Raw genomic sequence first — 14,199 nt, 5'->3', positions numbered from 1 at the left:
TATCACAAGAGTCCACAATTAAGGTTGCATAGTGGAATGTACTTGGGGCAGTGGGAGGGGTGCGGGGGGATTGTGTACCAGGGAGGGTGTCTTTCTTTTACTTCTGAAAGAGAGGAGCGAACTGGGGGCGGGGGGAGAGGGCTGTGCGGGTAGAGAAGTGCAGCAATGAATGAATGGAAACCCAAATTCTCTGTAAATGTTCATTAAAATTATTTTAAAAAAAAACTAAAAATAAAAAATTAAAAGACAAAACAAAACTAGAATTTAAACATGTATATGCCTTTAACTACTAAGCAGATGACATAATTTTATAAGTAGACTGCAAATAGAACTTTAAGTAATAGTGAATGGGAGATTATATATTCTTTTACAAAAATGTAAGTAGGCTTGTGACACTTTTTATAGATTTTACAGTATCATATTTATCCTGCACATAACACCAAAGAATCAAGCCATATTAAAGATTCTGGAAAATCTTGTATTCATGCTGTTTGAGTTGGTTGGGTTTTATATTGGCGTGCATACAAAATTCATATACATTGTGTTTCACACTACTGTTTATTCACATTGTTTTTCATACAATCATCCTCATTCATTGCATCTTGTAAAACCAATCACCATTGAACTATGCCCGCTGTTACCCCATCTTTTAAAAACATCCCCAAATATGACAGCAGGACCTCCTTTAATATCAGTACACTCTCCTCACACGTATGTGTATTTGAGCAAGAGTACATCTTACGGTACCTACTGACTTCCTGTAGAATTGGAGACAAGGATTTTAAAACTCTGTCTCAAATACTTTGAGCATGTTGTCAGAAGGGGCCAGTCATTGGGAAAGGACATCGTGCTTGGAAAGATAGAGGGTCAGTGTAGGAGAGGAAGACACTAGTTGAGATGGATTGATGCAGTGACTGTGGAAATGGTGTCAGAAATGGTGAAGTTGGCTCAAGGTAGGACAGAGTTATAGCCATTGTTTGTAGGGTTGCTATAAGTCATAGTTGACTTGATTTCACATAACAACAGCAGTATGATAAATGAAGGCAGTAAATGGTGGTGTAGTCTGAGACTCTGTGACAGTTTGAATACACAAGCAACTCCAAGGGAGAAAGACGGGAAATCTCCTTTGTGGTTTACCACTTTAGAAACTCAAAGGACGGTCAGCAATGATTTAGTTCCAACTCAATGGTAATGAGAACAAGTAAGAGATGGGAAATATGTCTTAAAATATTATTGTTAGAGAAACCCACTGAAAACAGCCATAAAATCCAAACAGTAAATAACTTTATAAAGGGAATCTCTCTTATATGATAAATTTTTTAAAATAAAATATTGATCTTTGACTACCTATATTCTGAAATACTAATCATTTGAACTTTTAGTCCTATGTCCTTAAAATTTTTTTATTAAAAATAAAGATTTTTGTTGAGAGATGCAAATCAAAACCACAATGAGATACCATCTCACTTCAGTAGCAGTGGCAAAGATTAACAGGATAGCCAGTAATAAATGTTGAAGAAGATGTTGTGAGATAGGAACTCTTATACATTGTTAGTAAGATTATAAAATGGGACAACCACTCTGTAAGGGAATTTGATATTTCCTCAAAAAGCTGAACATAGAAATGCCCTATGATCCAGCTTTTCAGTTGCTTAGAATATACCCCAATAAAACGATAACTGAGGCACAAACACAAACTTGTACATCAATGCTCATAGTAGCATTATTCACCATAGCAAGAACAGGGGAACATCCCAAATGCCCAAACAAAATCGAGTGTAATGAAAAATTATGGTAGCTTCACACAGTGGAATACTGCACAGCATGCGGGAACAATAATTCTGTAAATCACGACCTAATTTGGGAGAGACTGAAGACCATTATGATAAGTGTATGAGGATCCAACGGGAGTAGGGTGGGAACAGAAGGGTGAGAATGGGTGGGGGTTAGGTGCTGTTGTTGATGTTGTTCTTATGTGCTGACAAGTCACTTGTAACTCATAGTGACCTTATCTACAACAGCCTTAAACTCTGCTCTGTCCTGTGCCAATCGTGCTGCCTCTGACACACCCATACCAATTACCCCAGTCACTGAATCTATCCATTTCATAGAGGGCCTTCCCCTCCTGCACTGTCCCTCCACCCTCCCAAGCATGATGTCCCTCTCCAAGGACTGGTCCCTTCTTACAACACGTCCAAAGTATGTCAGATGAAACCTCAAGATCCTTGCCTCCAAGGAGTTGCCCAGTTTAACCCTCTCCAGGATGAATCTGTTTGTTTTCCCAGGAGTCCATGGTACCGTCAAAACTCTTCTCCAGCACCACAGTTTACAAACATCAATTCTCCTTCTATCCTTCTTAGTCACTGTCCAACTCTCTGATGCATAACAAGTGATAGCAAAGACCATGGCCTATATCAGACTCACCTTAGTCTTCAGAGACACTACTGCTCTTCAGTACTTTGGAGAGGCCCTTAACAGCAGAGTTTCCCATCACAATACGTCTTTTAAATTCCTGGCTACCGATGTCGAGAGTGTTGACTGTGGAGCCAAGCAAACTAAAGCTGTGAACAATCTCAATCTCTTCATCATTCATGCTGATGCTGCCAATTGGTCCGGTGGCGAGAATCTTTGTCTTCTTGACATTGAGCCTCAATCCATATTGGAGGCTGCAGTCCTTGACCCTCTGCAGCAGGTGCTTCAGGTCCGCTTCAGTTTCAGCAAGTGGGGTTGTGTCATCTGTATAACACAGATTGTTGATAAATCTTCCAGCAATCCTGACACCACACTTCTTCTCATACAGCCCAGCCTCTCGGATAACCTTTTCTGCATACAGGTTGAAAAGGTATGGAGACAGGACCCATCTCTGGCATACGCCCTTCCCAATTTTGAACCATGCAGTGTTTCCCTGCTCTGTTTTGACGACTGCCTCTTGGTCCAAGTATAAGTTTCGCATTAGCACAATCAAGTGTTCTGGAATTCCCATTCTTCTCAGAGTCAGCTACAGTTTGTTATGATCCACACAGTCAAACGCCTTTGTATAATCAATAAAACACAGACATTCTTCTGCTATTCCTTGCTTTCAGCTAAGACCCATCTAACATAGCTATAATATTCCTAGTACCACAAGCCCTTCTAAATCCAGCATGGACTCCCAGAAGGTCTCTGCTGATGTGCTGTTCTAGTCATTTTTGGATAATTTTCAGTAGACTCTTGATTACATGTGAAATCAATGATATTGTTCTATAGATTGCACACTCTGTTAGGTCACCCTTTGGATTGGGAACAAATATAGATCTCTTCCAGTCAGTTGGCTAAGTGGTTGTTCTCCACATTTCTTGGCACACCTTGGTGAGTACGTCTAGGGCAGCATCTGTTAGCTGAAATACGTCATTTGGTATACCATTTATTCCTGGGGCCTTATTGTTTGCTATTACCTTCAAACAGCCTGAACTTCTTCCTTCATCACGATAGGCTCTTGCTTATATGTTGATTCAATAAACTCTTCCGTTTCTGCCAATTCATTTTGATACAGTGACTCAGTATATTCTTTCCATCTTCTTTTAATACTTCCTGGATCATTTAATATTCTGTCTAAAGCATCTAGATGTGCAGGCTGGATTTAGAAGAGGTCGTGGTACTAGGGATATTATAGCTAATGTTAGATGGATCTTGGCAGAAAGCAAAGAATACCAGAGGAATGTCGATTTGTGCTTCGTTGACTATGCAAAACCTTTTGACTGTGTGGATCAAAACAAGCTATGGCTGACTCTTAGAAGAATGGGAATCCCAGAACATTTGATTTTGCTAATGCAAAACCTATACTTGGACCAAGAGGCAATTGTCAGATCAGAACAAGGAGACACTACATGGTTCAAAATCAAGAAGGGGGTTAGTCAGGGATGTATTCTGTCTCCATACCTTTTCAATCTGTATGCAGAACAGATCATCCAAGACGCTGGGCTTTACAAAGAGGAATGTGGCATCAGGATTGGTGGAAGAATCATCAAGAACCTGCATTATGCAGATGACACAACCCTGCTTGCTGAAACTGAGGAGGACCTGTAGTGCTTACTGCAGAATTTCAAGGACTGCAGCCTCCAGTATAGACTGAACCTAAACATCAAGAAAACAAAGATTCTCACCACTGGACCAATTGGCAGCATCAGTATGGATGGTGAAGAGATTGAGATAGTTAACAGTTTTAGTTTACTTGTCTCCACAATCAACACTCTTGGTAACAGCAGCCAGGAAATCAAGAGATGAATTCCATTGGGAATGTCTGCTGTGAGGGACCTCTCAGGAGTACTGAAGAGCAACGATGTCAGACGGAGACTAAGGGCGCCTGATTCAGGCTATAGTCTTCGGAATTATGTGCTATGCATCAGAGAGTTGGACAGTGAATAGGGTTGATAGAAAGATAATTGATGCCTTTGAGCTATGGTGCTGGAAAAGAGTGTTGAATATACCATGGACTGCTAGGAGAACAAACAGGTTTGTCCTGGAGAAGGTGAAGTCGGAAGGCACTTTGGAGTCAAGGATTCTGAAGCTTCGCCTGACATATTTTGGGCATGTTGCAATGAGGGACTGGTCCTTGGAGAGGGACATCCTGTTTGGCAGAGTGGAGAGGAAGGCCTTCGATGAGATGAATCGATTCTGTGACTGGAGCAGTGGGAATAAGTATGTTTGAGATGGCTAGGTTGGCACCAGATAGAAGAGCATTTAGAACTCTTGTACATAGGATCACTATGAGTTGCAAGTGACTCGATGGCACATAACAACATCAACAACAAAACAAAGCATCCTTGATTATAGCAACTTGAGGTTTGAATTTGTTCTTTAGTTCATTGCAAATACATATTATAAGAGACATAAATGCAGGTTTTACACATGGATTTCACCTTATGGTATGTGTAGGAATCAGATTGATTACATCTGAGGAAAGAACTTCTGGAGAAGCTCAATAGCAGCCGTGAAAACTAGGTCAGGCACTGATTGTAGAACAGACAACCTACTACAAGCTGAAGCTGAAGAAAATTAGACCGAATCCACAGGAACCAAAATGTGATTTTGAGTTCATTCCACCTGAATTTCAGAACCATCTCAGGAACAGGTTTGAGGCCTTGAACACTAATGAGCGAAGACCAGATGAGTTGTGGGAGGATATCAAGGGTATCATCCAGGAAGTGTGCAAATGGTCATTACAAAAACAGAGGAGGAAGAAAAGACCAAAATGGATGTCAGAAGAAACTCTGAGTATTTCTGTGGAGAACAGAGTAGCCAAAGCAGAAGGAAGAATTCAGGATATTAAAGAGCAGAATAGAAGATTTCAAAAGGCTGTGTGGATGACAAAGTAAAATATTACAATGAAATGTGCAAGGAGCTGGAGTCAGAAACTCGCTTAGCCTTCTTACAGACGTGCCACAGAAAGAAGGATGGACCAAATAATAAGCAACAAAACCAACAAGAACTCAACATAATCATAGCAACAAAACCCTATCTCTCAATAATCACACTGAATGTGAATGGTTTAAATGCACCACTGAAAAGAAAAAGAGTAGCAGAGTGGATTAAAAAAAATCATCATTGTGCTGTCTAAAAGAGACACACCTGAAAATTGAAGATAAAGAAAGATTAAAAATAATAGTGGGAGAAAATATACCAAGCAAATGGCAACCAGAAAAAAAAAGCAGGAGTAGCGATATTAATGTCTAATAAAATAAATTTCAATGCAAAAACCATCACAAAGGACAAAGAAGGTCACTACATAATGCTTAAAAGGTCAATAGAATATGAAGACATAGCAATAATAAATATCTATGCACCAAATGATAGACCTGAAAAATATATAAAACACTAACAAAACTGAAAAAGGAAATAGACAACACTACTATAGTAAATGGAGAATTCAATACACCACTTTCAAGAAATGATAGAACTACCAGAAAGAAACTCAAAAGAGATGCTGAAGAATTAAATGACATAATAAACCAACTTGATCTGATAGATATTTATAGGCTAATGCACCCAAAAAAAGGACATTATACCTTCTTTTCCAGTGTGCATGGAATATTTTACAGAATAGATTACATCTTGGGGCACAAGGCAGGAATCAGTGAGTTAGAAAACAGAAATCATACAAAGCATCTTCTCAGATCACAATGCTAGAAAATACAAAATTAATAATAAGAGCATAAAGGAGGAAACCCCCCCCCCACCATACATTTGGAAGTTGAACAACACCTTGCTTGCACATGAGTGGGTACAAGAAGAAATAAAAAATGAAATAAAAAGTTTCTTGAAACAAATGACAATGAAACACATCTTACTAAAACCTGTGGGAAACAGCCAAAGTAGTAATCAGAGGTCAAATTATAGCAATAAGCAAACACAACAAAAGGCAGGAAAAAATGACCTTTGACTCTTTAACCCAACATCTCAAAAAAAAAAAATGGAAAAAAGAAGAGCAAGAAAACCAACACCCTCTAAAAAACTGAAATTATAAAAATTAAGGCAGACATTAATGAAATAAAAACAGAATAACAATTGAAACCATAAAAAAAACTAAGAGTTGGTTCTTTGAAAAGGTCAATAAAATAAACAAAGCACTAGCACAACTGAAAAAGGAAAAGACACAATCAGAATAAAGGATGAAATGGACAACATCACAACAGAACCAAGTAAAATAAAGAGACTAGCAATGGAATATTATGGAAAAGTATACTCAAAGAAATATGAAAACCCAGAGGAAATGCACAAATACTTAGAAATTCACAATCTACCTAAACTGACACAAACTGAAATCAATCACCTGAACACACCCATTACAAAGGAAGAAATTAAAAAGGTAATACAACAACTTCTAGCAAAAAAAAAAAAAGCTATGGGCCAGATAATTTTACAAGTGAGTTTTATCAAACATTCAGAGAAGAACTGTCACCAATTCTACATAAACTATTTCAGAAAATAGAAAAAGTTGGAATTCCCCCAAACTCATTCTATGATGCAAACATATCCTTGATACCAAAACCAAGTAAAGACACTACCAAAATAGAAAACTATAGGCCACTCTCTTGCATGAACATAGATGAAAAAATCCCGAATAAAATCCTGGCCAATAGAATCCAACGATACATTAAAAAAAAAAATCACCATGATCAACTGGGATTCATAACAGGTATGCAAGGATGGTTCAACATAAGAAAAACAATCAATGTAATTAATCACATTAACAAAGCAAAGAACGAGAACCACATGATCCTATCAATTGATGCAGAAAAAGCCTTTGACAAAATCCAACACCCTTTCCTGATTAAAACGCTCAAAAAAATAAGATTAGAGGGGAATTTCTTCAACATAGTAAAAAGTATATATGCAAACCTGAGAACAAATATTGTTCTCAATGGAGAGAGATTTAAGGCATTCTAGTTGAGAACAGGAACTAGGCAAAGATGCTCACTATCACCTCTCCTATTCAATATGGTATTGGAAGTCTTAATGAGAGAAATAAGGCAAGAAAAGTAAATAAGAGGTATCCAAATTGGCAAAGAGGGGGTAAAATTATCTCTCTATACAGATGATATGATAGTATAGTTAGAAAACCCTAAAGATTCAGCAAGAAAACTATTGGACACAGTGGACCAATTTAGCTAAGTGCCAGGATACAAGATCAACATACAAAACCCAGCTGGATTTCTCTACAGTGACAAAGAGAATAGAGAGCCTGTACTAAGTAAAACAATACCCTTCACAATAGCTAATCACAAGATTAAATACTTGAGAGTAAACCTATCCCGAAACAAAAAGGATCTATTTTAAAAAAATTATAAAAAATTACTACAAAAAACAAAAAGGGACCTGCAGAAGTGGAAGAATATCCGTTGTTCATGGATATGAAGACTCAGTATTGTGAAAATGACAGTACTACGAAAGGCAATTTACACATTCAATGCAATCCCAATGCAAATACCAATTCCATTCATTCTTCAGTGAGATGGAAAAGACAATCTCCAGTTTCATTTGGAATGGAAAGAGGCCCCAAATAAGCAAAGCACTCCTTAAAAATAAAATAATGGTAGGAGGCAACTCCCTCCCTAATTTCAAACCCTACTGCACTGCTGTGGTGGTCAAGACAGCGTGGTACTGGTATAATGACAGACACATAGATCAATGGAATAAAATAGAGAATCCAGAATTCAGCCCATCTACCTAAAGTCAACTGATTTTTGACAAAGAGATGAAATCAGTTATGGGGGGAAACGATAGCCTTTTTAACAAATGGAGCTGACAAAATTGGAAAACTATAGAAAACTCAAGCAAGATCCACACCTCACTCCATACACAAAAACCAAATCAAAATGCATCATAAGACCTAGGACTAAAACCAAAGACTATACATTTCATTAAAGAAAAGCTTGGAAGAACTCTAGAAGTCCTAATCTACAACATTAACAGTCTTGCAAACATCATGAACAATCTCCAACTATGAGAGGATAAAATAGATTAATGGGACATTCTAAAAATCAAATCCCTATGCACATCTCAAAATTTCTCCAACAGAGTAAAAAGGGAAGCCACAGATTGGGAAAAAAATTTGGTAATGGCTTGTCAGATAAGAACCTTCTACCTAGAATTTATAAAATACTCAAGCACCACAACAAAATAACCCAATCGAAAAATGGGCACAGGATATAAACAGACACTTCACCAAAGCAGACATTCAGATGGCAAACAAACACATGAAGAAATGTTCAAAATCCCTAGCTCTAAGACAGATGCAAATCAAAACAACTATGAGATATCATCTCACCCCAGTAAGAACAGTAAAATTTCACAGAGAAGCAAACATCAACTGCTGGTGAGGTTGTGGATAAACTGGAACCCTTATTCACTCACTGTTGGTGGAAATGTAAAATGGTGCAAGCACTATGAAAGGCATTATGGCGCTTTCTCAAAATGTTGCAAATAGAAATACCATATGACCCAGCAATTCCATTATATATTATTATATTATATATACTGGGAATATATCCTAAAGAAACCCTAACTGCACACCCATGTTTATTATGGCTTTGTTCACAGTAGCAAGGTGTTGGAAACAACCTAACTGTTCATCAACAAATGAATGGATAGAGAAACTGCAGTATAGTCACACAGTGGACTACTATGCTGTATTGAAAAACAAGGGACTCATGAAATATTATTCAGAATGCATGACCCTGGAGGACATTATGCTGAGTGAAATATCTCAGTCACAAAAGGACAAATACTGCATAGTGCCAGTGTTGTAAAATGGGACTGACATCAGTGTTGGGGGGAGACTGAGAATGATTGGATAAATTATGTATACTGCATTGAAACAGATGAGGGAGAGAACGGTTTAAAAGTGATATATGATTGGGTATTATGGTCATAGTAAGAGTTCAGAAAGAAGATTGCATAATGGAGTGTACTCGGGGTGAGGAGGGATTATATACCAATGAAAGAATTTTACTTTTCAAAGAGAAGAGGGAACTGAGGGTAGGGGTGGGCAGGGAGAAAAATGCAACAATGAATGCACGGAAATCCAAGATCTCTGTAAACGTTCATTAAAATTAATTTAAAAATTATATAAATTCCAGTGACACCCCCAAAACTTGAAGTTTAGAAAATTTTATGCTTTCTTCAAGAGAGATTTATGATACCATGTAAGAAAAAGTCAACTGTAAATCATAAACTAGAAAACTTTAAAACATCAAGAAAACCTCAAGAAGGGCCAAGAGACATCAAGCTGCTAAAGGTGGTGAGTCAGAAAGACAGGAAGACTTTCAAACGTGATGGATTGACACAGTGACTGTGGCGATGAGCTTGAGCATATCAGAGATTATGAGCTTGGAACAGGATAGGACAAGTTTCAAATCTGTTCATAAGGCTACTATGAGTTGTCATCAGCTCAGTGATATCTAACAATAACACAACATAGGGTTGCTGTGATTCAGAATCATCTTGATTCTGATGATAGTTTGGTTTTATTGTTTTTATAGCTGTAACAAACTTTGTGACTGGATCATGGCAATTAGTTTTCTCTCACAGAGAACATTCCAATTTCTAAAATTCAGTTTCTTTTAGGGTTTATATGTAGTGGATGGGCACTTGTGAAAAGAGATGATGTTGATTGGTATGTAGAAATCATGTACCTGAGGACAAAGCATTTTCGTATATTATTCCAAACATAGCAGTAAACCACTGAAAACTTTGAAGCAGCACAGTTTTGTGATCTACTTAGCAATATGGAAAAATTTAGTTTGGTTTTTTAGGAGGCAAAATTAAGAGCAAGAAAAATACCATTGGGAGGATTTTACTATGAGTCAAGCTAAAAAAATACAGTGGCTTGGGCTAAGGTGGTGCCTATGGGAATAGCCACAATAAGCTATTTGGGAAAATAAGCTATTTATGAAATTAGTAATGAGACTATAGGCAAAATATTATTTTTTACATATTCAATATTCATGGTGGGGAACATAGAAAAGTAACTTTATTAAATCCATCCTATGATAGATACAAAATATAAAGAAACCTGAGGTGAGCAGAATGTGAACTATATCTAAAGAAGAGAAATGCAGGAAAATTATTAATAACTTCAGGTATTAAGGCCACAACAAAGCAAAGGAGGAGCCAATAAATAGGGACAGATCCAGCAGTGTTCTCTGGTCATTTGCACAGTACCTAGGGTCTATAGGGGAGTGGATGGAGATTTTTATTTTATTGAAGGAAGTACCTCTACTTCTTACACTTGTGTGGGAATCAATTGTAGATAACTATTACAAGGCCGTGCCTGAAGGAAAGAAATAATAGTGACTAGCCAGGGAGACCTAAGAAGTTCTGGTTTTAAAATGAGGAAACATGAGTTTATTTAATATTGATGAAAGATGTCAGCAAGTAGGAAGAGGTTGAAGATATAAAAAGGAAGTTTTCCAAGGATGTTTGAAGTCATGGGACATGGAGCATAAATGAAGATAATAACCTCAGGCAGAAGACAAAGAACTTCTCTCGTTATAGAAGGATGGTAGAAAGGATTGGTGTGAATGCAAGAAAATTTGCAGAAATAGTGATAAGAGGCCCTGTTTTATTCTCATTAGTTTATTTTCTGTGAAACAAGAGTCAAATTAGCTGAAGAGTGAATGGTGAAGTAGTAGGTTTAGTAATGACGAAGAAGAGATATAAAGAGAGAGAAGGAAGAGAGAGAGGCACCTAAAACAATCCTAATTTTGGCCCCGATCTTCTAGCTTGTTATTTCTTGATTTGCCTTAAATACATAGGAAAACTCAGCTCCTACTTGTATTTTAGTCTTAAAAAATCGGTGGCAATATGAAGTTGGGGTTTTCCCCATGCCAAACCATTGTTGTCGTTGTTGTTATGTGCCGCCGAGTAGCTTGCGACTCATAGCGACCCTATGTACAAAAGCCCTAAACTCTGCTCTGTCCTGTGCCAATCGCACTGTCTCTGACACACCCATCCGGATTACCCCAATCACTGAATCAATCTACCTCATAGAGGGCCTTCCCCTCCTGCGCTGTCCCTCCCCCTACCAAGCATAATGTTCCTCTCCAAGGACATGTCTCTCCTTACAACATGTCCAAAGTATGCTAGACGGAGCCTCAGAATCCTTGCCTCCAAGGAGCAGTCCGGTTTGACCCTTTCCAGGATGAATCTGTTTGTTTTCCTAGCAGTCCAGGATACATTCGATACTCTTCTCCATTACCACAGCTCAAAGCCATCAATTCTCCTTCTAACCTCCCTAGTCATTATCCAACTCTCTGATGCATAACAAGTGATTGCAAAGACCATGGCCTGTATCAGACGCACCTTGGTCTCCACAGAAACACCATTGCTCTTCAGTACTTTGGAGAGGTCCCTAACAGCAGACTCTCCCATGACAATACATCCTCTAATTTCCTGCCTGCTGGTGCTGAGAGTGTTGACTGTGGAGCCAAGCAAACTGAAGCTGTGAACAATCTCAATCTCTTCACCATCCATCCTGATGCTGCCAACTAGCCCAGTGGTGAGAATCTTTGTCTTCTTGACATTGAGCCTCAATCCATATTGGAGGCTGCAGGTTATATACATGAATTTCACCTGATGGTATGCAGAGGAATCAGATTGTTTACATCTGTGGAAAGAACCGCTGGAGAAGTTCAATATCAGCTGTGAAAACTAGGCCAGGAGCCGATTGTGGAACAGACCACCAACTACTCTTATGCAAGTTCAAGCTGAAGTTGAGGAAAATTAAACCAAGTCCATGGGAACCAAAATATGACTTTGAGTCTATCCCACCTGAATTTCAGAACCATCTCAGGAACAGGTTTGAGGCCTTGAACACGAGTGAGCGAAGACCAGATGAGTTGTGGGAGGATATCAAGGGTAACATCCAGGAAGAGTGCAAACGGTCATTGCAAAGACAGAAGAAGAAGACCAAAATGAATGTCAGAAGAGACTCTGAAAATTGCACTGGAGTGCAGAGAAGCCAAAGCAGAGGGAAGAATTCAAGATACTAAAGAGTTGAATAGAAGATTCCAAAGGGAAGCATGGGATGACAAAGTAAAATATTACCATGAAATGTGCAAGGACTTGGAGTCAGAAAATCAAAAGGGCCGAACTCGCTCAGCATTTCTTAAGCTCAAGGAACTGAAGAACAAATTCAAACCTCGGATTGCTATAATCAAGGATGCTTTAGCCAGAATATTAAATGATCCAGGAAGTATAATATAAAAGAAGATGGAAAGAATATACTGAGTTACTGTATCAAAAAGAATTGGCAGACATAGCAGAATTTAATGAAACAATATATGAGCAAGAGCCTATGGTGATGAAGGAGGAAGTTCAAGCTGCTTTGAAGGAAATAGCAAAAAATAAGCCCCCAGGAATAGATGGTATACCCACTGACCCCCAAACCATTAGGTGGCGTTATTAGGGTTTTGGGAATTTTTTAAAAAAAAAAATTATTCTTCACTTGCTAAATGACCAAGCTATTTTGAAACTTTTCTGAAAGATTTTTCGATTTGTTCCTCCTGCCCCAGGTTTTATGTTTTGGGTTTGTTTTTTTTGTTTTGTTTTGTTTTGTTTTTAACTAAACAAGTTCTTAACAGACCATTTTGAAGGACTGGATCCATATCTAGGCTGTGAGTGGACATTAAATGCAGTGGTGGCTCTAACCTTTTGCAATTGACACCTTATGAACTCCTACTTGCTTCTGCGCGTCACTGTTAGAGAAAGGAAATTGGTGTATGATCATTTTGTATAGCTCTACAGAGCTTTTCTGATGCTCTTGGAAATACATTATTGTGCCCATGTTTGATATTATATAGCTCTTTTTATGGAATCTAGCATAGTGTCATGCTGTGATGGTGGCCAACTGTTTAAAATTCACTTTCATTTTAGCTCCAGCAAATCATTTTATAGACCAATAAGATTTTGAGTAATCCTGATGTTTTTAACACAGTGTAATTCCTTCATCAATCCCTAATACAAAATTATCTCCAACAGCTGTTGCTAAAGTTCATCTTTCATTAACTTCTTTTATTCGCTTGGGTTGTTGATTTATCTCGAGTTAGTCTTCTCTTGTTTATCCTCTTCCTCTTACATGTGTATAAGGTTGGATTGCTGTGGTTGTTATGTGTTGTCAAGTCACCTGAATCTCACAGTGACCCTGTGTACAACAGCTATGAACCCTGCCCTAGCCTATGCCAACCCCATTGTCTCTAACAAAGCTACTTCCATTACACCAGCCAATGAATCAATCCATCTCACCAAGAGACGTCCTCTCTTCTGCTGTCCCTCCATCCTCACAAGCATGATTTCACTATCCAAGGACTGATTGAATAGATTGTATACATGTAAAAATTTGCTTATTTTTCTGGTACCAGGATGTTGTGAGTGATTATTCCATTCTGACCATTTTTTCTTCTCTGTCATATATTCCTTGAATATCTGTCATAAAAACATAAATAAATTAAAATGTAAAAAATATGCTATTTGAGGTCAAGAATCTCTTTAGAAATTTAGCTGTACTTTAAATAATTTTGTATTAATCAGAATGTAAAAAAACAATAACCTAATTAAAACTAGTTTAAGTGGAAAAAAATTAATTGGCTCATATAGTGAGATCCATAAGACAAAATTCTGTTACTTTTATGTATAAGGCTCTATTTCTTTCAGTATGTCAAC

The sequence above is a fragment of the Elephantulus edwardii genome, unplaced genomic scaffold (genome assembly GCF_000299155.1).
Source record: "Elephantulus edwardii isolate Elephantulus edwardi_28Jun2011 unplaced genomic scaffold, EleEdw1.0 scaffold00040, whole genome shotgun sequence".
Classification (NCBI taxonomy): Eukaryota; Metazoa; Chordata; class Mammalia; order Macroscelidea; family Macroscelididae; genus Elephantulus; species Elephantulus edwardii.
Note: the sequence above shows the minus strand (reverse complement) of the source record.